A 26,767-nucleotide genomic window follows, 5' to 3' on the forward strand; every position below is an offset into this window, starting at 1 on the left:
GAGGGAGATTATTTCCCAGTAAAAGTAGGCCTTAGACAAGGATGTGTGATGTCACCGTGGTTGTTTAATATATTTATAGATGGGGTTGTAAGAGGGTCTTGACAAGAGGCGTGGAGTTAAAAGATAAAGAATCACACATAAAGTGGGAGTTGTCACAGTTGCTCTTTGATGATGACACTGTGCTCTTGGGAGATTCTGAAAAGAAGTTGCAGAGGTTGGTGGATGAATTTGGTAGGGTATTCTAAAGAAGAAAATTAAAAGTGAATACAGGAAAGAGTAAGGTTATGAGGATAACAAAAAGATTAGGTGATGAAAGATTGGATATCAGATTGGAGGGAGAGAGTATGGAGGAGGTGAATGTATTCAGATATTTGGGAGTGGACGTGTCAGCGGATGGGTCTATGAAAGATGAGGTGAATCATAGAATTGATGAGGGGAAAAGGGTGAGCGGTGCACTTAGGAGTCTGTGGAGACAAAGAACTTTGTCCTTGGAGGCAAAGAGGGGAATGTATGAGAGTATAGTTTTACCAACGCTCTTATATGGGTGTGAAGCATGGGTGATGAATGTTGCACCTAGGAGAAGGCTGGAGGCAGTGGAGATGTCATGTCTGAGGGCAATGTGTGGTGTGAATATAATGCAGAGAATTCGTAGTTTGGAAGTTAGGAGGAGGTGCGGGATTACCAAAACTGATGTCGAGAGGGCTGAGGAAGTGTTGTTGAGGTGGTTCGGACATGTAGAGAGAATGGAACGAAACAGAATGACTTCAAGAGTGTATCAGTCTGCAGTGGAAGGAAGGCGGGGTAGGGGTCAGCCTAGGAAAGGTTGGAGGGAGGGGGTGAAGGAGGTTGTTTATGTGAGGGGTTTGGACTTCCAGCAGGCATGCGTGAGAGTGTTTGATAGGAGTGAATGGAGACAAATGGTTTTTAATACTTGACGTGCTGTTGAAGTGTGAGCAAAGTAACATTTATGAAGGGGTTCAGGGAAACCGGCAGGCCGGACTTGAGTCCTGGAGATGGGAAGTACAGTGCCTGCACTCTGAAGGAGGGGTGTTAATGTTGCAGTTTAAAAACTGTAGTGTAAAGCACCCTTCTGGCAAGACAGTGATGGAGTGAATGATGGTGAAAGTTTTTCTTTTTCGGGCCACCCTGCCTTGGTGGGAATTGGCCAGTGTGATAATAAAAAAAGAAAAATATATATATATATATATATATATATATATATATATATATATATATATATATATATATATATATATATATATACTTATATATATATATATATATATATATATATATATATATATATATATATATATATATATATATATATATATATATATATATATATATATATATATGTAGATGTAAATATGCTTAACAATTCGTAAAGAGGAGAAATTATTTACAAACATTCTTTCTACGTCTACAGCAGGACTCCTGCTATTCTTAGGTTTTATAGCCGCCCATGTGCTGTAGCAGTTATTTGTTTGATGTACGCCTCAGAAGATGTGCTCGGTATTATGCTCACCCCAAGATCCTTTTCCTTGAGTGAGGTGAAGATTGAGACACTTATGCAACATATGGGAATCTTTATTGAGGAAATGTTTCGCCACATAGTGGCTTCATCAGACTGATGAGGCCACTGTGTGGCGAAACGTTTCCTCAATAAAGATTCCCATATGTTGTATAAGTGTCTCAATCTTCAACTTGTCGTTTTTTTAAACGATTTATCACATTCTTGAGTGAGGTTTGCAGTCTTTGACCTCCTAGACTGTACTCTGTGAGGACTTCTTTCCCCTTCCCTGATCTTCATGATTTTATTTATACTTGGTGTGGTTAAGCTCTGAGAGCCAGTTTCTGGACAAGGTTTGCAGCTTGTCCAGAGCCCTTTGTAGTCCTGCCTATGTCAGCATAGCTGCTGATCCCTGTATTCCCTGTATTATATAGCATAGCAGTAGCATCATCCATGTGCTTTAGACACGAGACCCCTCGTAGGCCTGTGGCTTTGTGTGACGTCACGGGATGCACACGAGGAAGCCCATTCCTCTGTCCCGGCCTCACTCGGCGGCAGACGATCCAGGCGTAGACAGGCAAGGCAGCTGGGGCTCCATCCCTCATCTCAGTCTGACAATATATTTACCATCCTACAAGTGTGTCTACTTTCAACCTACGATATCTCCATTTAAGAACCCTTTACGATAAATGGTGGCAGCGGAGGGCCTGTAATTCTGACGATTACAGCGATTTCTGGAGATAAAATTTCGACCAGCAAGACGGCCATTTCGTGTCACCAGTAGGCCTATCGACTACCGAGATTCACCCAGCCAGCTACTCTACCAGCTTCTACATTATTCACTGGTCAGTCTCTTTGTATTAGTGTTAACTGCTTTTTGCATCACTCACGAGGGGTTGACCCGAGTTTGCAAAATAAGCGTTTCCAGTCTGTGGTGGGGGAGTCAGAACAACCGAGTCCAGTCCAGCCTAGTCTACTCCATCAAATTATTTTGCCTGCCAAGCCAGCTTCCACCCCTGCTGTGCTCATCATGTGAAGTTATCAAGCTATTCTGTGTGAAGGGTTAAGATAAGCCAGCTAGCAACTAACCCAGGTGTCTTACCCCAGTACTCAAGCAAGCCACGTGAGTAGCCTTCATCGCTTGTGATTCAAGCTCCAAGCATTCTGAGTGCTCCTTGTCATCCTTGTGGTGTTGTAGTATTTCATGGGTTTATTTTAAGCCAGTCGGCTTAGAATTATCTTCGCGGCAGTGTGGGTGTTCTCAGTGAGGCTTACGACGTTCAACCCATAAGCCCAGCCACTCACGATCACGTGTGTCGCACCATTGCCGGTCTCAGACGCCTCGCTCAGCCATTAACCCACAAACCCAACTACAGTCAGCCATTACAACTCGCCTACCTCATCAGTGTTTTGGTGCACTGCTAAGGGTTGTAGCACCATATTTTAAGGACCACATAGGGGGTCAAGAGCTAGAGAGTGTCGCGCCATCTTTAAAAGCCTCCTGTGTGTTGTCTATCGCCGATTTAAGCGCAATTCTACGATCATCTGTGCAGAGGACAGCAGCAAGACGATATAAACAATCCATCAATCTAATTCTTCAAGTTGTTACAGCGATAATATTTTTTTTTTTGAGACATCTGCGAGTGTTGAGACATTTCTTTTGTGTTCCCAGTGATTTTTCTCTTAGTGACATTCAGTGACTCTTGATCAGACTCAGTGTTTATCATGTACTGATTGCATTAATTTCTTTTAATCTCCTTAATTCAGTGTTAATTTTCGTGCATTATTTTATATCTGTTGTGTTGTGTATCTTTTTATACACTTGAAGTAAGTACTGAGTGTTTTCCTTTGTTGTGTGTGCAACATATGAGCAATATAGAACTTGTGTTTAAACTTCAGAATTCCAGTGAATTAATTCAGTAATTTTTCACCTCATATTCTGCATCACAACTCAGTGTTGTCTGTTAATTTTTTTTTCTTCCTAGCATTTGTGTATTTTTGTTTTGTTTCTTGTGTGTTGAACATTCTTGTGTTCATATTCTTTTATTCAGCCAGTGTTTAATTTGTCTTATTTCCACAGACAATAGTGCCATTATTAAAGTCAAAGCAAGAACTCACTTTTACAAAATTTTTCACACATCAAGTTTCATTGCAAGAAAATTCTAGTACTGTGTTTATGTTGATGTGTTGTGTTCTGCATCACTGTAAGTGTTCAACCCTCTGTTTTATGTATTTTTTGCACCTATTATTTTTCATGTTTTATTGAACAAATTCACTCTTAAGTGCAATTTTTAAGTTCTCCTTTAAAGTAAATTGTTCTTTTGCTTGTTAAGTGTTGTTTAAGTGCAGTTAAGAGTTAAAGTGTTCATTCCTTGATATATTTCTTTTCTTGTGTGTTATAATTTTTATTATTGCACATTGACTCATTTTGCAATAATTCTTGTGCAAATATTGTGTTGCTATTAAAGTTTTTCTTGCAGAAAATTTTATGCAGTGTTGTGCAATACTTTTTCGATTAGCAATTATTTGATATATTGCTACAGTTTATTACAGTGCAGTTTCTTATGCTCTGTTCTGTGCATAGTATTTTATTCTGTCTGTGTCATTTTATTTTTTAATTTCAGTGAATTGTGTGTTTGTTTTAATTTTTGCACAAGTTTATTGAGTCCATTTTATCATTTTATTGTGTATTTCCTTGTTGCATTGAAAGTAAAGACAACTCACTGTGCCATTTATTCAATTTAAAGTAAAAGTTGAGCAAATTAGATTTGAGCAAAGTACAAGTTCTCTTGATTTTCAGTGTTTGTTAAATTGCATATTCTTCTTGTGTGAGTCCTTTGCTTACTGTGTAACTTGTCAATTTTTAATTACTTATGCAGAATAGTTAAGCATTTTTTCCATTTAAGCTTATTGTGTCATTCTCTCTATTTTTTTTTCTTGACTTATGCCCTTCAGTATTTTCACTGAGAAGATGTCCCAGTCACTTTTGAATATTCACTTAGTGTATCATGCCAGTCAAAGTCAATATGAATCAGTCCACAGTACCAACATTCCCTTACTGACTGAAAGACAATATCTAGCCCTTGAGCAATGTGTTTGTTCTCACAGCTTGTATCTGAGATTTGTTAAAGTGCTACGAAATGTGAAGTTCAGATTAAGTTCCTATAGATCCATGAATTACTTATTAACGTAGCCGAGCGGTCAGGCACTAGTAATTCTGTCATTCCCGTCTGTGTTCCACCTATACCTTCAGACTTGCAGGATAGTGTTCCGTTGCCTCAAGTGTCCGGGGACACTCAGACTGCCTTGAGTGCACAGCCTATCCCTGCAATGACTGCTAGTTCGAGTAGTAGTTTCTCCACAGGGGATGCCTTGTCAGAAAACGATTACTTGCAACTAGTAATGCCATCTCTTGTTGATGTGACATGCTGTCTGCAGAAAGACGTCTCTGTTACAGCTAGTGTTCTCACTAGAGTGTCTGTTGTTGTTCCTAATGTTCCAGATGGTGATCCCATCCTAGTTGACAGTAATCAGTGCATTGTAAGAAGTTAGTTCTCGAGTAACTTTCACATGTTAACGTTTGTAAGTGTAGTTTCTTTATAGCTGATACCTCGTGTCACTGTGTGCGACTCAGATTGAATATCAGCATTGTTCACCGTGTTCATTTCTTTTCTCCTGTGCTTGCAGTTGAGATAGTAGATTCGTTCTCCCTTGCTCATATTGCGTGTTATAGTGTTAATTTTTTCAACCGGGGGGAGTCATCCACTCCACCGAGTTTGTTCTTTCCTCCAGTAAGGAAGAACTGTTACCTTTATTCCAGAACAAACAGCCTACTGGAAGGTTAGCCAGATGGACCTTGACTATCCAAGAGTTCAATCCCACTTTTGAAAATTTACCTGGCAAGTCGAATGTAGTCGCAGATGCTTTATCGCGACACGTTAGTGTAGTTACTGCAGATCCTCCATTTACTGTCGAGGATGTCAAAAATGCCCAAAGAATAGATCCCTTGTGTTCTGGTGTGATTCGATCCCTGCTCCAGGAAGATCTTATTCTTACTGTGAAGCCACCAGCATCCATTAGTGACTTTGTAATGAGCCAAGAATTACTGTATCGAATAGTCGAGTTGAGTACTCCTAGCAGACGAATTAGTAATTCCACAGTCACTAGTGATTGTACCTGTATCTTTTGTAGATACTCCTTCAGATCTCTCTCAGTCAAGGCATGTGTTAGCCATTGCAGAGGAATTCGATATATAACCATTCTGCATATGTAAACCTCACCCTCGCAGAATTGGGTTTAAATGTACATTGTCTGTATAATTAGATGTCCGAGATGAATGAAATTAATAACTGTGTGTTTTGTTATTAGCTGATCAGTTTGTCAGAAATTTTCGTGTTCACGTTCCCTCCGTATTCTGAGAATTAACAGTCTAGATTTGAGTGCACCGAATCTGCCTTTCTGTTAAACACTTCTTTGTATATAATTATTCTTCCTCAGAATCCGTAGAGTGCATGAATACAGATCGATCGATCAATTCCACCCATATTGTATAATGATTTGTTCTTATAGTTTGTAATGAATACGTTAACACCCATTACGTAAAATCCATTATGATACCATCCATTAGTTCTAAGTTATATATGAATTTGTTATTGTATAGAATCAGCCCAGATCCGCCTGCCTGTTCAGCCTATAGTATAGTAGTGTATGTCGGGACGACATACGTAACATGACCGAGCTGTCAGCATAGTTGCTGATCCCTGTATTCCCTGTATTATATAGCATAGCAGTAGCATCATCCATGTGCTTTAGACACGAGACCCCTCGTAGGCCTGTGGCTTTGTGTGACGTCACGGGATGCACACGAGGAAGCCCATTCCTCTGTCCCGGCCTCACTCGGCGGCAGACGATCCAGGCGTAGACAGGCAAGGCAGCTGGGGCTCCATCCCTCATCTCAGTCTGACAATATATTTACCATCCTACAAGTGTGTCTACTTTCAACCTACGATATCTCCATTTAAGAACCCTTTACGATACCTAATCCTCGTCCTACTGAATTCTCCTCGTTAGCTTCACATCATCTGCAAACAGGGACACTTATGAGTATTCCTTCTGTTATGTCATTCACACATACCAGAAACAGCACCGGTCCTAGTACCGACCCCTATGCAATTCCGCTTGTCACAGGCGCACAGTCTTACACCTTGTCGCATACATGACTTGCTGTTGCCTTCCTGTCAGGTATTCTCTGATCCATTGCAGTGTCTTCTGTTATACCTGCCTGGTCCTACAACTTTTGCATTAATCTCTTGTGTGGAACTATGCCAAAAGCATTCTTACAGTCCAAGAAAACGCAGTCTACTCACCTTTCTCTCTCTTGCCTTACTGCCGTCACCTAGTCATAGAACTCCAGTAGACTTGTGACACAGGATTTCCCTTCCCTGGAACTGTGCTGGTTGTCGTGAATAAGTTCATTCCTTTCTAGGTGCTCTACCACTCTTCTGAAAATATTCTCCATAACTTTGTATGATATCAGAGATACTGCTCTTTCATACCTCAGGAAGTCGCAATATTTCGATAATTGTCTTGAAGACTGTTGTTTGTGGTACACTGAGCAAATCTCTCTCACAAGTCCCACGGTGAGATGTACTCCCCATCACCCTTGAGGTATCTAGTTCACTTAGCAGCCTCTTCACCTCCTCCTCGGTTGTATGTATTGTGTCCAACAATTGATGGTGTCCTGTACCACTCTAGCTCTCTGGAATCCTTTCTGTCTCCATTGAAAACACTTCTTTAAATCTCTTGTTGAGCTCTTCACATACTTCTCGATCATTTCTTGTGATCCCCCTCCTTCCTTCTTCAGCCTGATTTCCTGGTTTTTGACTGTTTTCCTCCTAATGTGACTGTACTACAGCTTTAAATTTGGCATTTGCTACTGTGTCATTTTTGTATTGTCACTGGGTTCCCTTTCTAATCAGTGCATATTCATTTCTGGCTCTTTGACTAATCTCTTCATATTCCAGGGTCCTTTGCCTTCTATACTTCTTCCATTTTCTAGCACACTTAGTTTTGGCCTCTCTACACTTTAGGGCTAACCAAGGGTGCCTCCTGGCCTTATCATTATTTCTGTTGCCCATGACTATAAACCTCTCCTCTGCTTCCTTGTACATTGTTATCACATATTCCATCATATCATTTACTTATTTTCCTGTCAATTCTCTTTCCCACTGAACCTCATGTAGGAAGTTCCTCAAGCCTGTGTAGCCATCTCTTCTGTAGTTTGGCATCATTCATCGTGCCCTTCCTGCTTCCCTCTCCACCTGTAGCTCTACTATGTATTTGAAGCTCAGGACCAGGTGCTTACTATCTCCAAAGAACCTTTCATATGTAATGTCCTCAATATCTGAACTACATAGGGTGAATACAAGGTCCAGTCTTGTAGGATCGTCCTCTCCTCTCTCTCTCTGGTAATGTTCATAGGGTGTTGATGCATGAGGTTTTCCAGTACCACCTCCATCTTAGCGTTCCATGTTTCTGGGCCCCTTGTCAATTTCCTTGTGACTGAAGTCACCCACAACCAGTAGCTTTGCCCTGTCCACATGGGCCCTTCTTGCCACTTCAGCCAGTGTATCGACCACGTCTGTTATTCTCATCATATTCTTCTCTTGGCTTTGTGCTATTCTGTGGTGGGTAACACATTCTTGCAGACACCATCTTAGGACCTCTAGTCTGTAGTGTTCCTAATATGTAGTCCCTTCCTTCTCCTCTGTCTCCTCTTGCCATCTCCTCAAAATTCCATTGGTTTTTGATGAGCAGTGCAACTGTCTTTCCTCAGGATTTGATATCTAGTTGGAAAGATGGCATCTGTTATCATTCCTGTGAGCTATGATTTTCTGGTGATGCCTTCATAATTCTTTCGCCCCACTCCCATGTTTGTGTACCAAACCTTCAGTTTCCTTTCCAGTATTGTATTCTGGAAGGAGGGGAGGAAGGGTTGTGAGGTTTGGGGGAGTGGAAGACCTGGCAGGGTGCCGTGGGATTCTACTGTGTAGAGTTCTCAGTAGTACCAGTACCAGTAACCAGTTACCAGTGTCAGTAGTAGTGACTCACTACCAACCATCTGTGTGAATCACATGTTATTCACTGTTGCAGCTGCCCTTAGCACGTTTTTGAATGCCGCTCACCCCTAGGCATCATTCGTGAGTTAGTCTAAAGATAGGGAGCCGAGACGTAGGTCAGGCTGGGCGTTTCCCATATATTCCGTTTTAATTATACTCCATTATTGCCTATGTGAGTATCCTTTACCCAATCCACGTTACCGAACCCAATGGGACAAACTGGTGGCAGCGGTGGGATGCGTGGATTTACGGGTATTTTTTACCCAATCCACGTTAGAACCCAACGGGACATGTGTGTGGGTGGGAGGGGGGGAGGGAGGGAGGAAGATGAAGAAAGAGAGAGAGAGAAGGAGAGGGGGAGACAGTGGCGAAGAGGGAGAGTGATGGGGAAGGGGAAATAGAGAGAGGAATAAGGGTTGAGGGAGAGGGGGGGAAATAGGGAGAGAAGGAGAGAGAGAGAAAGATAGGGAGTGAGGGGGGAATGAGTGAGCAGGGGTGAGTGAATGGGAGGGGGAGAGGGGCAACCGTGAGGGGAGAGAGAGCAATGGGGGGAGAGAGAGAGGGGGAGGGAGAGAGGGAGAGACCGTCAGAGGGAAAGACCATGAGGGGAGAGAGACCGTTAAATTGGCTGTACCAAGCTATCAGATCTGTGTGTTCGTAGGTGTGTGCTGCAGTACACACTGCATGGTTAAATAGGTCACTTTTATTACTATTGGTTATCCTAGGTTAAAACACATCTCCCTCGTATCTGCTCCTATGTATGATGTCAATTTTCTATGTAACTTCCTTAATCTGCATGTACAACCAAAAACAGTCCTGCCCACTTGCTCCCATGTGTATGTGTGGGGTTGCAGGGGTCGAGTCATAGCTCCTGACCCCGCCTCTTCATTGGCCGCTACAAGGTCACTCTTCATGCTCCATGAGCTTTATCACACCTCTTCTTAAAGCTATGTATGGATCCTGCCTCCACTACATCACTTCCCAGACTATTCCACTTCTTGACAACTCTGTGACTGAAAAAATACTTCCTAGCATCCCTGTGATTCAGCTGAGTTTTCAACGGTGCTCCGTGACCTAATCGCTGAACCTCTCCCATCACTCGGCGTTCAATTTCGAACACTGGTAGAAGCCTTGGACATGTTTCTTTACACTGGCTGACTATGTTTACCCATCAGTAAAATGGGTACTTAGGAGTTAGTCGACTGGTGTTGGTCGCATTCTGCGACCAACATGTACTTGTTGTAAATAAAGATATTATTATTATTATTATTATTATTATTATTATTATTATTATTATTATTATTATTATTATTATTATTATTATTATTATTATTATTATTATTATTCCAACTGTGACCCCTTTTTGCTGTGTCCCATCTCTGGAACATCCTGTCTCTGTCCACCTTGTTGATTCCTCTCAGTATTTTATATGTCATGTGTGTGTTAGTTACCAATTTGTGGTATCCCCACAATGGAGCTGTATAAGAGACGAATAGTAAGTATATAGTTGCCCCACAGGAGCGTACATTTCAGTATTTCACACTCGAAACGATATGCATAATGGAGTTGAACTCACTTGGTTGGGCTCAAGGACCCGCCGATCACGGCCTAGACTAGGACAACCTTAATCCCCTTGTGTCTACCCAAAACTGCAGTTTCATAGGTTCTACAAACGAGATTGAAACTAACCATGTTTGTTTAACTTGAGTTATGGTGTTGACAGAGCTATTTAGGCCTGAGTGTATCGGGGAATGTTGCACTGTCCTCCACTCAGTCCAAAATGTTCTACAAACTCTCGCACTGATTGCACTTCACTATTCATTTCCAAGATTTGTCCATAGTTTTCGTGGTATTTTCACAACAGGAAAACCGGTTACACTTCACTGCGTAATTAGTTCTACCGCGAAATTCCTGAGATTGTCAAAATGAACAAGAGTCAAGAATGCATTAATCACTATTGTCCCTTTGTCTGTTTTGGTAAGAGGGCGATGCCCATGTATAGCACGTTTCTCCTTCATTCCTTGAAGCCAATCTAATCTGCGTAGCACCCTCCGCCCTCGTTCTAGCCCTGAAATGCTGAACTCAGCATTCTCTCTCTCCTTGCTAAACATCGTCACAGCATTCAATACATGATGGTAGATTTCCTGTTTTCTAGCCAGGTCAAATGGTGCAGGGATTTCATTTAATTTTCTAGCTAAGGAAAAGAGAGTAATAACTCTCGTTTTATTGTCACTTGATGCAACGAACAATGATCTCTAGCAAGAAGTGAGTATGGCCTGACTTCTGACGCTGGTAGACGCTGGTACAGCACATATGCTTGCAATTAATCTGTTTATGCGGAAGCAAAACTCCATTAGCCCCTCGCGGGAGGGTTGAGTCCCTCAGAGGGCTGAAGGGGAGAGGGGCTGAAAGATACCCCCTTTCTGGAGAATTTTCTCCACATTACCCACCCCTCTCTCTCATGTCTTACTGCAGTTACCTTGTGTGTGTGTGTGTGTGTGTACTCACCTAGTTGTACTCACCTAGTTGAGGTTGCAGGGGTCGAGTCCGAGCTCCTGGCCCCGCCTCTTCACTGATCACTACTAGGCCACTCTTCCTGAACCGTGAGCTTTATCATACCTCTGCTTAAAGCTATGTATGGATCCTGCCTCCTGTGTGTGTGTGTGTGTATTCACCTAGTTGTGCTCACCTAGTTGTGGTTGCAGGGGTCGATTCATAGTTCCTGGCCCCGCCTCTTCACTGGCCACTACTGGATTACTCTTCCTGCCCCATGAGCTTTACCATACCTCTGCTTGAAGCCATAAATGGATCCTGCCTCCACTCATCGCTTCCCAAACTATTCCACATCCTGATTACTCTGTGACTGAAGAAATACCTCCTAACATCCCTGTGATTCATCTGTGTCTTCAACTCCAACTGTGTCCCTTTGTTGCTGTGTCCCATCTCTGGAACATTCTGCCTCTGTTCACCTTGTCAATTCCTCTCAGTATTTTATATGTTGTTATCATGTACTCCCTATCTCTCCTGTCCTCCAGTGTCGTCAGGTCGATTTTTCTTAACCTCTCCTCGTAGGACATACCTCTTAGCTCTGGGACTAGTCTTGTTGCAAACCTTTGCACTTTTTCTAGTTTCTTTACGTGTTTGGCTAGGTATGGGTGCCGCATACTCCAATATGGGCCTAACGTACACAGTGTACATGGTTCTGAACGATTCCTTATTAAGATGTCGGAATGCTGTTCTGAGGTTTGCTAGGCGCCCATATGCTGCAGCAGTTATTTGGTTGATGAGCGCCTCAGGAGATGTGCCTGGTGTTATACCCCAAGATCTTTTTCCTTGAGTGAGGTTTGTAGTCTCTGGCCCCCTAGACTGTACTCCGTCTACGGTCTTCTTTGCCCTTCCCCAATCTTCATGACTTTGCACTTGGTGGGGTTGAACTCCAGGAGCCAATTGCTGGACCAGGTCTGCAGCCTGTCCAGATCTCTTTGTAGTTATGCCTGGTCCTCGTCCGATTGAATTCTTCTCATCAACTTCACATCATCTGCAAACAGGGATACTTCTGAGTCTATTTCTTCTGTCATGTTCACAAATACCAGAAACAGCACCGGTCCTAGGACTGACCCCTGTGGAACCCCACTCGTCACAGGCGCCCACTGTGATACCTCGCTTCGTACCATGACTCGCTGCTGTCTTCCTAACAGGTATTCCTTTGTAGATGAATGGTTCAGAGAACCGACATGTTGATAAATTAGACACATGTGCAACTCTTGGGTATCTTTATTGAGGAAACGTTTCGCCACACAGTGGCTTCATCAGTCCATACAAAGGAGAATCTTGAAGAACAGGAGGAGAATGAGGTAATCAGTCCCTCAACCTTGAGTCGATGTGGTCAGTCCATCAATCCTGTTCTTCAAGATTCTCCTTTGTATGGACTGATGAAGCCACTGTGTGGCGAAACGTTTCCTCAATAAAGATACCCAAGAGTTGCACATGTGTCTAATTTATCAGGTATTCCTTTATCTATTGTAGTGCCTTCCCTGTTATCCCTGCCTGGTCCTCCAGTTTTTGCACTAATCTCTTGTGTGTGTGTGTATGCGTGAGTGTGTGTGTGTATGCGTGAGTGTGTATGTGTAACTCTCACAGTCGTGATGTACAACGACAATTTTTTTTTATTTTTAAGCACATGTATATTATTAAAATTTTTAAATTATCGGCTGATATCGAGTTTTCTCACCGATACCATAAACACCGATACCAACTGATATTAATACCTTTACCGATAGTTTAGCTTATTCTTAATGCCTGCTACGTAAGACACTTTAGTCATTAAATAGTGAAGCCATTCAATAGAGGTAGACTGTAATTTATTTAACGTGATTTAACAGCAAAAAAGACACACTATTGTAATTAACCGTAAAATTGGACGATATTCAGGTACACATTTAAATGTCTCTCTGCGGTCCTCATATCAGGAGACATCACGTTTGAGTTTTTGAATGCAAGCAACAGCGGGCTGCCAGGAAACTGAGAATAGGTTCTTCAACTTGAGTCATCGAGCACTTGCACGTGCCAGTTTTCCCAAAATTCTTGCCTGAGTAATCGTCTACCAACATTGAGACATTGAAGCCGACTGGATGAGGCTTCCTGGTGTTTTGAACGAAGTTGAAGAATAAAAATGGCAACCACTTAAAAAATCCATTCCCTTCCCCAGCCGTCCTCCTGGCACGCTGGAATATCATCTACCATCATCAACTCATTAAGATAAAAGCAATTTTTTTCTATTCATAATAAACTGAGGTAGCCTAACATCTGCCTTCATTAATAACAAGAGTCATATCGGAATAAGATGTAATTGTCTCAACAGATACACAACTTTCATCTTCAAAATGATCTAATTTCTCAACTGAGGGGAATGTCTTTTGCAAAATAAATATATCAGATTTAAGAACATAAGAACATAAGAACGAAGGAACACTGCAGAAGGCCTACTGGCCCATGCGAGGCAGGTCCAAGTCTCCTACCGGCTTAAGCCAATGCACCCAACCTAGTCAGGTCAGGTCACATTGACTTAAGGGAGGAACACGGCAACCGACCTGGTAGCACAAGCTATCAGGTCTAACTCACACCCACCCACATCTACTCATGTATTTATCCAACCTATTTTTAAAGCTACACAACGTTCTAGCCTCTATAACGGTACTTGGGAGTTTGTTCCACTCATCCACAACTCTATTACCAAACCAGTACTTTCCTATATCCTTCCTGAATCTGAATTTTTCCAACTTAAAACCATTGCTGCGAGTCCTGTCTAGGCTAGATATTTTCAGCACACTATTTACATCCCCTTTATTTATTCCTGTCTTCCATTTATACACCTCAATCATATCCCCCCTAATTCTACGTCTTTCTAGAGAGTGCAGTTTCAGGGCCCTTAGTCTATCCTCATACGGAAGGTTTCTGATACATGGGATCAACTTTGTCATCCTCCTTTGTACATTTTCCAGAGAATTTATATCCATTCTGTAATACGGTGACCAAAACTGTGCAGCATAATCTAAATGAGGCCTAACCAAGGATGTATAGAGTTGAAGAACAACCTGAGGACTCCTATTATTTATGCTTCTTGATATGAAGCCAAGGATTCTATTAGCTTTATTGCGAACACTTATGCACTGTTGTCTTGGTTTCAGATTACTGCTAACCAGAACTCCTAAATCTTTTTCGCAATCCGTAATATTAAGATCTACATTATTTAGTTTATATGTGGCATGGTTATTGTCCTGTCCAACATTTAGAACTTTGCATTTGTCTATATTAAACTGCATCTGCCACTTCTCCGACCACTGCATCAGTCTATTCAAATCTTCCTGGAGTGCTCGAATGTCCTCGTCAGAATGAATTCGACGGCCTATTTTGGTGTCATCGGCAAACTTGCTGATGTCGCTCTTTATGCCCTCATCTATGTCGTTTATGTAGATTGTGAACAGCAGGGGGCCCAACACTGACCCCTGTGGAACACCGCTCGTGACACTTCCCCACTCTGATTTCTCCCCATTTATGCAAACTCTCTGCTGCCTATTTGTCAACCATGCCTCTATCCAGGAAAAAATTTCTCCTCCTATTCCATGTGCTTTAATTTTCCTCAACAGTCTCTGATGTGGGACCCTGTCAAAAGCCTTACTGAAGTCCATATACACAATATCATATTCATTACCATGATCTACCTCCTCAAATACCTTAGTGAAAAAAGTTAATAAATTCGTAAGGCAGGAACGCCCCTTTGTAAAACCATGCTGAGATTCGTTGATTAATTTATGCTTTTCAAGGTGGCTACGAACTGCCTCGGCAATTATTGATTCCATAAATTTTCCCACTATGGAGGTCAGGCTTATTGGTCTATAGTTCGAAGCTAAGGACCTGTCACCTGTTTTGAAAATAGGTATCACATTTGCCATTTTCCACTTATCTGGCACCATGCCAGTTTGTAGTGATATGTTGAAAAGATTAGCCAAAGGTGTGCTAAGCTCCTCTTTACATTCCTTTAGAACCCTTGCATACAGTTCATCAGGGCCTGGGGATTTGTTAGGTTTTAATTTATCTATTTGCCTAAGGACCATGTCACTTGTGACCCTAATAGTGCACAGTTTATTATCGTCCTGTTCTACATAATTTATCATTACTGGAATATCGCTGGTATCCTCCTGTGTAAAAACTGAGAGGAAGTATGTGTTAAAAATTCTACACATTTCCTTATCACTGTCAGTGAGCTGACCCGAGGAACTTTTGAGTGGGCCTATCTTGTCCCTGATCTTACTTCTGTATACCTGAAAGAATCCTTTTGGGTTAGTCTTCGATTCTCTTGCAACTTTAACCTCATAATCTCTTTTTGCTTTTCTAATTCCCTTTTTTATTTCTCTCTTTAACTGAATATATCGATTTCTCAATTGCCCCTCTCCTCTTTTGATTTGCCTATATATGCCTCTCTTTTGACCAATCAGATATTTTAATCTATTGTTCATCCATTTAGGATCATTTTTGTTTGATCTGATTTCCCTATTTGGAACATAATTTGACTGAGCAGCTAGAACTATGCCCTGGAAAGCATCATATCGGCAACCATCACCACCTACCTGACCCTTAGTCAGGTCATTCCAGTTCAGCCCACCTAAGTAATTTTTCAGTCCTATGAAATCAGCCAAGCGAAAGTCAGGGACGGAGACTTGATTGCCATTATTAGGGGAATTCCATGATATATTAAAACTGAGTGATTTGTGATCACTTTCCCCAAGCTCATCATTAACCTCAAGATTATTAATTAGTGTTTCCCTACTGGCAAGAACCAAGTCAAGGAGGTTATTTCCCCTAGTTGGCTCTGTCACAAACTGTTTTAAAAAACAATCCTGGATCGTATCAAGAAAGTCACCTGACTCTAAATTTCCTGTCAAATTGCTCCAGTCAATCTGTCTATAGTTGAAATCTCCCATTAGCACAACATTTTCGTATGTAGATGCCTTACGAATTTCGTCCCATAGAAGTTTACTGCACTCCCTATCAAGATTTGGGGCCCTGTAAATCACACCCAAAATTAGTTTTTCTCGGCCCTCGAGAAGCTGTAACCAAACAGATTCAGTGGCTGACGCTTCTAATTTAATATCTTGTCTAACACAACAATTTAAATTGTCTCTGACATACATCGCTACTCCACCACCTTTCCTGTTGACCCTGTCAGTGTGGAATAATTTATAGCCTTGTATGTGACATTCAGAGGGCATCTCTCTATCTTTCAGATTGAGCCAGGTCTCTGTTATAGCAATAATATCTATGTTTCCTGCACTTGCAATTAATCTTAGCTCATCTATCTTATTTCTTACACTCCTGCTATTAGTATAGTAAACCTTAAGGGAGCTAGTCCCTTGCTGCCCTCTGCTGTCCCCCTTTGTTTGCTGACCTGATCTATTGTCTTTATTTATAACTTCATGCTGAATGCCTTTTATACATTTACTGTTTCCAACCCAAGTGTTGCAACCTGCTTGTTTCCCACACACACCCATACCTCTATCTTCCATCAGTTTAAAATCATAGGCATTTCACCAATGGCCTTCTCAATCGAGTCTGCAAGTGCTACCACCCCAGCCCCAGAGAGATGTACCCCATCCCTTGCATACATATCATGTTTGCCATAAAAGTTGTTCCAGTTGTCAATGAATGGGATTGCAAGTTCCTTGCAGTATCTGTCTAGCCAGCAATTTACACCAATTGCCCTAGACAACCATTCATTTCCTACTCCCCTTCTAGGCAAGATGCTACATATGATTGGGATCCCTCCCTTAGACTTAATGAAATCTATAGCTGACCTGTACTTATCTAGCAGCTCTTCTCTCCTACCCTTCCCAATATCATTTCCACCAGCACTGAGACAGATAATGGGCTTGTTCCCATTACCTGACATGATATTATCCAGCCTGTTGACAATGTCCCCAACACCAGCTCCAGGGAAACACACTCTATCTCTCATCTTCTTATTCCTATTACAAAAAGCACGGTCAATATATCTTACCTGAGAGTCACCAACCACAAGAATGCGCTTACCTCCATTAGCAGGGGCAGTAGTACCCTTACCTTCACTGGCCACTGAAGTACATTCATCCTGAAGAACAGAGAAGCGATTTCCTACCTTCAGATCTTCACTCTTAACTTTCCTTACTCTGATGCGCCTTCCATTACTGTGAACCACTCGCCACTTGTAGCAGGTGCTGGACTGCACCTCACTGCTGGTAGCCGTTGCTACCTCCCCAACTACAGCCTCCTCACAGCGAGAGACAGACTGCACCTCACTTGAAGCCTCATTCCCCACAACTCCAGCCACCTCACACTCTCTCCCAGACCCATTGAAGTGGTCCTTCAGCCTCCTAATCTCCTCCTGGAGAAGCAAGACCTCCTCCTTCAACTCTCCAACCTCAATTTTTAAAACACTGCAGAAGCAAGCCATGCTTTGTAACCGTCCACACTAATCCCCAAAGCAGCTCAGGGTCTGTGACCTCACGTGACGACTGACCACTGACGACTCACTGACCACTGACGACTGACTGAGTACTATCCATATTTTTTCTTAAAAAAAAAAAATGCATTACGAAAATGTCATATGGTTTAAACTAGATAAAACTAGGAAATATAAATTATACGTCTCTCTTTTAAGCTTCCTGTATTATCGTGTTAGCCCAGCTGGCTGACTGGAGGACGGAGGATCAAGCCTTCACCACTTTTTGCGCTCCATGACCCGTACGGGCATACCACGTCACATTAACAAACTAACGAACCAGGTTTTATATTATAGTATTTATTAATTATGACAACTTAATTCCATAATTCTAAAATAAAAATCTTACTTTTAGCAAGTCATGATAATAATTACTCTGAGTACATTGAAAATCTTTGATGTAAGTATATTTTCACTTTAGAATTTAATATCATCTTAAGTGGCTTCATTTTGAAGTCTTATAAAAGCATCTGGATTCTAGTTCTCACAAGTGACTACTACCACCACAACCTCCATTATTTCCTATATTATTTCCTTAAATTGCTGACGTGGAGAGTGTACAAAGAACTTTCACGGCACACATAAATACGATAAGGCACCTAAATTACTGGGAAGGGTTGAATGCCTTTGATTTGTATTCTTTGGAACGCAGGCGATAGAGATACATGATAATATACACTTGGAAAATCCTTGAGGGATTAATACCAAACTTACACACGAAATCGCTCTCAGTGAAATCAAAAGACTCCGCAGGAAACGCAACATTCCCCCAATGAAAAGCATGGGCGCCACGAGTACACTAAGACAACACAATAAGTGTTCGGGGCCCAAGATTGTTCAATTGCCTCCCAGCATACATAAAGGGGATTACCAATAGACCCCTGACTGTCTTCAAAAAGACACTGGACAGGCACCTAAAGTCAGTACCTGACCAGCCGGGCTGTGGATCCTATGTCAGTTTGCGTGCGGCCAGCAGTAACAGCCTGGTTGATCAGACCCTGATCCACCACGAGGACTGATCTCAGATCGAGCCGCAGGGGCACTGACCCCTGAAACCCTCTCCAGGTATACTCCAGGTGTGCCTTTCGTTTTCTTTTCCTCACTTCGCCTTCTTTACTAACGAGGTCTGTTTATTTCTCGTTTCTCCGTGTCGTATCACTGGATCTCTATCTTTTCTGGTAAATTTTATTTGTGACTGAAGTACTCGGCGGTTTTACTGATGCTGTCAATCAGTCCTGGTCCTCAAGTTCTTGGACATAGCTCCAGATGCTCTGCTAGTCATAGTTCCAGTAAAAATTCTGGAATAGCCATGCCGTTTACAAATATCCATTGTATGATCTGTTAATTTCTTTTCAGAATTACTAGTTACTAGTTGTGGGTGATTTCAATCACAAGAAGATTGACTGGTACTGGAAAACGTCATTCATAAACACTACCAGAGAGAGAGGAGAGAGGATGAACCATCAAGACTGGACCTCATATTCACCTTGAGTACTTCAGACACTGAGAACATCACATATCAAAGGCCCCTAGGAGACAGTAATCACGTGGTCCTGAGCTTCGAATTCGTTGTAGGGTTACAAGTGGAGAGCGAAGAAGGAAGAGTAGGACGGGAAAAGCCAAACTACAAAAGAGGACTACACAGTTATGAGAAATTTCCTTAATTAAGTTCAATGGGAAAGAGAGCTGGAATACGTGACAGCAAAATGCAAGGTCATTAGAAATAATGGGAAGATTAGAACGAGCCCTTGGTTCACCCAAAACTAAGTGTGCTGGAGAACTGAAAAGTTATAAAAGACAAAGGACCCAGGAAAATAAGGACACTAGTCGAAAAGCCAGAAACGAATATGCATAGACAAGAAGAGAGGCCCAACGGCAATTCGAAAGTAACATAGCATCGAAAGCCAAATATAACCCAAATCTGTTGTACAACCATATCTGGAGGAAAACGACAGCCATGGACCAGGTAATCAGACTGAGGAAGGAAAGGCGGGAGTTCGCAAGAAACGACCGAGAAGTATGTGAAGAGCTCAACACGAGATTTAAGGAGGTATTTCCAGTGGAGATAGAAAGGACTCCGGAATGCCGGAATGGTGGGGTGCACCAAAAGGTGGTGCACACAATACACACACCTTAGGAGGTGAGAGGCACTCACACACACTGCTGGTGGTGGTAGCAGAGGTGTAGCAGTTATTTTACGCAGATACAGTGAAAGAAGATGCTCTTTATAGTAAGATACAGTAACCGTTGGATGACAGTCACTGTAGGAAGATGCTACTGTACCACTATAGCATGATGGTGACTGTGGAACGATACATTGAATGTGGCATGATCCAGTCACACTTAGATAAAACAATTACTGTGGGATAATAGAATCACTGTAGAATAATAAATTCACTGTATCATAATACAGTCACTGTAGGATGATATAGCCACTGCAGGTTGATACAGTCATTGTACCACGATTCATTATCATGATACAGTCACTCTAGCTTGATACTGCCACTGGAGGATGATACAGTCACTGTAGGATGACACAGTCACTTTAGGATGATGTAGCCACTGTGGGACAATACAGACACTGTGGGATGATACAGTCACTGTAGTATGATACAGTCACTGTAGGATAATACAATCACTGCAGCATGAGGCAGTCACTGCAGGATGATACAGGAACTTGAGAATGATACAGTAACTGTATGAGGAATTAACCATTGTAGAAAAATAATCACTGTAGAAAGATACAGTCAATGAAGAATGATAGTCACTGTGGAAGGATACAGTCAGTGTAGAATAATAGTCACTGTGGAAGGATGTAGTCAGTGTAGAATGATAGTCACTCTGGAAGGATACAGTCAGTGTAGAATGATAGTCACTGTGGAAGGATGTAGTCAGTGTAGAATGATAGTCACTCTGGAAGGATACAGTCAGTGTAGAATGATAGTCACTCTGGAAAGATACAGTCAGTGTAGAATGATAGTCACTCTGGAAAGATACAGTCAGTGTAGAATGGTAGTCACTGTGGAAGGATACAGTCAATGTAGAATGATAGTCACTGTAGAAAGATACAGTCAGTGTAGAATGATAGTCACTGTGGAAGGATACAGTCAATGTAGAATGATAGTCACTGTAGAAAGATACAGTCAGTGCAGAATGATAGTCACTGTAGAAAGATACAGTCAGTGTAGAATGATAGTCACTATGGAAGGATACAGTCAGTGTAGAATGATAGTCACTGTAGAAAGATAGTCACTGTAGAAAGATACAGTCAGTGTAGAATGATAGTCACTGTGGAAGGATACAGTCAGTGTAGAATGATAGTCACTGTAGAAAGATACAGTCAGTGTAGAATGATAGTCCCTATGAAAGAATACAGTAAATTAAAGAATGATGGTCACTGTGGAATGATACAGTGTAGAATGATAGTCAGTATGGAAGGATACAGTAAATGTAGAATGATATTCACTATAGAAAGACAGTCACTGTAGAATTATAGTCACTGTGGAAGGATGCAGTCACTGTAAAATGATAATCACTATAAAAGATACAGTCAATGTAGAATTATATTCACTATAGAAAGATATAGTCACTGTAGAATGATAATCACTATAGAAAGATACAGTCACTGTAGAATGATAGTCACTGTAGGAGGATACAGTCACTGTAGAATGATACTCACTGTAGGAGGATACAGTCACTGTAGAATGATAGTCACTGTAGGAGGATACAGTCACTGTAGAATGATAGTCACTGTAGAAGGATACAGACACTGTAGAATGATAGTCACTGTAGAAGGATACAGTCACTGTAGAATGATAGTCACTGTAGAAGGATACAGTCACTGTAGAATGATAGTCACTGTAGAAGGATACAGTCACTGTAGAATGATAGTCACTGTAGAAGGATACAGTCACTGTAGAATGATAGTCACTGTAGAAGGATACAGTCACTGTAGAATGATAGTCACTGTAGAAGGATACAGTCACTGTAGAAGGATACAGTCACTGTAGAAGGATACAGTCAATGCAGGAATATACATTTAATGTTTGAAAATAAAAGTTTATTAATTAGATCTTTTCATTCGAAAAAAATCATCCCCAACGTAAATATTTTATTCAATTATTTTTTCTGTCTTAAACAAATATGCAAATTAAATTTAAATAGTAAAAATAACTTTTTTAAAGGGGAAAGAAAGAGAGAGAGAGAGAGAGAGAGAGAGAGAGAGAGAGAGAGAGAGAGAGAGAGAGAGAGAGAGAGAGAGAGAGAGAGAGAGAGAGAGAGAGAGACAGAGAGAGAGAGAGAGAGAGAGAGAGAGAGAGAGAGAGAGAGAGAGAGAGAGAGAGAGAGAGAGAGAGAGAGAGAGAGAGAGAGAGAGAGAGAGAGAGAGAGAGAGAGAGAGAGTTCCAATTCCACACGGAGGCTATCTGCTGAGAAATACTATATACGTACACCTAGATAAAAGATTATCATACTTTATGTAAAGTAAATCAGAAGGCTCTCTCCCCATCTTTCACTCCCTTGTACCAATGTAGTCATGATATAGAAGGAAGGGGATGGGAATGTACTATACAATATTTAATACAGATCTATGTGTACCAAAGGTTCTACTTCTAGTTAGAAATAGATCTACAGGTATGACTACCGTACCACCACTTATACCTCTTACTTCTATTATTTCCATTACAATTAACTTGGGGTCGTCTATGTTAACTGGTCATCTTCATGTTGTTAACATCAAGATTCCCTTAATTTCAGAGTCCCTCGGCTCAGAATTAAGTTCATTTCTGTGCCTAAAAACATGTTCATAATGTTTTTTAAAGGACTGTGTTGTTATGTAACTTACAGTTTCAGCAGAGAGTTTCTTTTGTTTTGCTATAGTTCTATATGCAAAAGGAAAAACTTGCAAAAGTTCTTCTTAGAAATTTTGCCTCGAAATTTTTTTCAGCAGTTGTCTGAGTGATTGACTCGATTTACATTTCAAATAGTTCATCGTGTATCAAAAAACGTTCAGTATATGAGAGGTCTGAATAATATCTCCACTTAGTCTTCGTTCCCTAAGAGTGAGAAAAAAGTTAAGGTTTTCTCGACTTCATTCCAAGGATTTATTTCTTAGCTGTCCATTTGATCTTGCATTCAAAATTATTTGTTTTCAAACCTAGCATTCTTTTGGATTTAATGCTCGCAGATCGGCATTTTTGGAACTTTTGAGGTCATTCTTATAATTACACTCAGGTCCTTTCCTGTTTTTTATTTCGGTAAATATATCGTTAAATATTGCCAATGATACAAATGTTAAATATTGTCAAGGATACAAATGTTAAATATTGCCAATGATACAAATGTTAAATATTGCCAAGGATACAAATGTTAAATATTGCCAAGGATACAAACGTTAAATATTGCCAAGGATACGAATGTTAAATATTGCCAAGGATACAAATGTTAAATATTGCCAATGATGCGAATGTTAAATATTGCCAAGGATACAAATGTTAAATATTGCCAAGGATACAAATGTTAAATATTGCCAAGGATACAAATGTTAAATATTGCCAAGGATACAAATGTTAAATATTGCCAAGGATACAAATGTTAAATATTGCCAAGGGTACAAATGTTAAATATTGCCAAGGATACAAATGTTAAATATTGCCAAGGATACAAATGTTAAATATTGCCAAGGATACAAATGTTAAATATTGCCAAGGATACGAATGTTAAATATTGCCAAGGATACAAATGTTAAATATTGCCAAGGATACAAATGTTAAATATTGCCAAGGATACAAATGTTAAATATTGCCAAGGATACAAATGTTAAATATTGCCAAGGATACAAATGTTAAATATTGCCAAGGATACAAATGTTAAATATTGCCAAGGATACAAATGTTAAATATTGCCAAGGATACAAATGTTAAATATTGCCAAGGATACAAATGTTAAATATTGCCAAGTTAAATATTGCAAAGGATACAAATGTTAAATATTGCCAAGGATACGAATGTTAAATATTGCCAAGGATACCAAGGATACAAATGTTAAATATTGCCAAGGATTCAAATGTTAAATATTGCCAAGGATACAAATGTTAAATATTGCCAAGGATACAAATGTTAAATATTGCCAAGGATACAAATGTTAAATATTGCCAAGGATACGAAATGTTAAATATTGCCAAGGATACAAATGTTAAATATTGCCAAGGATACAAATGTTAAATATTGCCAAGGATACGAATGTTAAATATGGCCAAGGATACGAATGTTAAATACTGCCAAGGATACAACTGTTAAATGTTAAATATTGCCAAGGATACGAAATGTTAAATATTGCCAAGGATACAAATGTTAAATATTGCCAAGGATACAAATGTTAAATATTGCCAAGGATACAAATGTTAAATATTGCCAAGGATACAAATGTTAAATATTGCCAAGGATACAAATGTTAAATATTGCCAAGGATACAAATGTTAAATATTGCCAAGGATACAAATGTTAAATATTGCCAAGGATACAAATGTTAAATATTGCCAAGGATACGAATGTTAAATATTGCCAAGGATACGAATGTTAAATATTGCCAAGGATACGAATGTTAAATATTGCCAAGGATACAAATGTTAAATATTGCCAAGGATACGAATGTTAAATATTGCCAAGGATACGAATGTTAAATATTGCCAAGGATACGAATGTTAAATATTGCCAAGGATACAAATGTTAAATATTGCCAAGGATACGAATGTTAAATATTGCCAAGGATACGTTAATGCCAAGGATTGTTAAATATTGCCAAGGATACGAATGTTAAATATTGCCAAGGATACGAATGTTAAATATTGCCAAGGATACGAATGTTAAATATTGCCAAGGATACAAATGTTAAATATTGCCAAGGATACAAATGTTAAATATTGCCAAGGATACAAATGTTAAATATTGCCAAGGATACGAATGTTAAATATTGCCAAGGATACAAATGTTAAATATTGCCAAGGATACAAATGTTAAATATTGCCAAGGATACGAATGTTAAATATTGCCAAGGATACAAATGTTAAATATTGCCAAGGATACAAATGTTAAATATTGCCAAGGATACAAATGTTAAATATTGCCAAGGATACGAATGTTAAATATTGCCAAGGATACGAATGTTAAATATTGCCAAGGATACGAATGTTAAATATTGCCAAGGATACGAATGTTAAATATTGCCAAGGATACAAATGTTAAATATTGCCAAGGATACAAATGTTAAATATTGCCAAGGATACGAATGTTAAATATTGCCAAGGATACGAATGCCAAGGATTGTTAAATATTGCCAAGGATACGAATGTTAAATATGGCCAAGGATACGAATGTTAAATATTGCCAAGGATACGAATGTTAAATATTGCCAAGGATACGAATGTTAAATATTGCCAAGGATACGAATGTTAAATATTGCCAAGGATACGAATGTTAAATATTGCCAGTGTTATGAATAAAAAGAAGATGGATGATCTTACTCTAAGCGAATCAAAGCTGAAGGAGGTTGGTGAGTTTCAGTGGGGAGAAATAAATGGGATTAAGTCAGAAGTAAGTGAGAGAGCTAGACCAAAGGAAGAAGCAATAATATTAAAGGATCAGTTATGGAAGGAGAAGAGTGAATACAAATGTGTAAATTCAAGGTTTATTTGGATTAAAATAAAAGTCGGATGTGAAAAGTGGATTATGATAAGTGTGTAAGCACCTCCGAGAGGAGTGTAGGGGAGAGAGAGATTTTGGGAGATGTTGAGCAAGTGTTTAGGAACCTTTGAACCAAGTGAGAGAGTAATTATGGTAGGGGACCTAAATCCTAAAGTGGGAGAAACGGTTAGAGAGGGTGTGGTAGGTAAGTTTGGGGTGCCAGGTGTAAATGGGGGTCTTTGACTGAACTTTGTATAGAAAGGGGTTTGGTAATAGGTAATACATATTTTAAGAAAAAAAAGATAAGTAAGTATACAAGATATGATATAGGGCGTAATGAATGTAGTTTGTTTTACTATGTATTAGTATGTAAAAAACTGATGGGTAGACTTCAGGATGTGCATATTTATAGAGGAGTCACAGAAAAATATGAACACTTTTTAGTTGTAGCTGCAGTGAGAGCAAAAGGTAGATGAGAAACAAGGAGAATGAAATCAGCAAGTAAGAGAGAGGTGAAGATATATAAAGTAAAGGAAGAGCCATTTAGGGTAAGATATAAAAAACTAATGGAAGATGGTCTAGTGAGAGTATATGCAATGAGGTTGCAGAGGTATAAATTAAGAATGTAGTGTTAGTGTTCAGCAGAAGGTTGTGGTTACAGGACAGTGGGTGCAGGGTGGAAGAAGAACGACTGGTGGAATGATGAAGTAAAGAGAGTAGTAAGAGAGAAAAACTTTGCATATGAGAGATTTTTACAAAGTAGAAGTGATACAAGGAGGGAGGAGTGTATGGAAAGAAAATGAGAGGTTAAGAGAGTGGCGATGGAATGTAAAGGGAGAGCAAATGAGCAAGTAGGTGAGATACTATCAACAGATTTTGTTAAGAATAAGAAAAACTTTTTGAGTGAGAATAATAAGTTTAGAAAGCCTAGGGAACGAATGGATTTGACAGTTAAAAATAGGAGAGGAGAATTATTAGATGGAGAGTTAGATGTACTGGAAAGAACTGTTAAATGTTGATGAAAATAGGGAAGCAGTGATTTCGTGTAATGGGCAGGGAGGTATAACATTTTGTAAGAGTGGGGAAGAGCTAGTTGTCAGTGTAGGGAAAGTGCATGAGGCAATAGGAAAAATGAAAGAGGGTAAAGCAACTGGGATTGATTGGATAAAGACATGAATGTAAAAAGCAGGTGGGGATATAGTTTTGGAGCATTTTGTGCCTTTATTCAATAAATGTATGGAAGAAAGTAAAGTACCTAGGGACTGACAGAGGGAATGCTTAGTTCCTTTTGTATGAAGGCAAAGGGGACAAAAGAGAGTGCAAGAATTATAGGGGAATAAGCCTGTCAAGTATACCTTGTAAGTGTATGGTAGAGTTATTATTGAAAAAGTTAAGAGTAAGATGGAGAGCAGCATCGTAGATG

This window comes from Cherax quadricarinatus, chromosome 37 (genome assembly GCF_038502225.1).
Source record: "Cherax quadricarinatus isolate ZL_2023a chromosome 37, ASM3850222v1, whole genome shotgun sequence".
NCBI lineage: Eukaryota > Metazoa > Arthropoda > Malacostraca > Decapoda > Parastacidae > Cherax > Cherax quadricarinatus.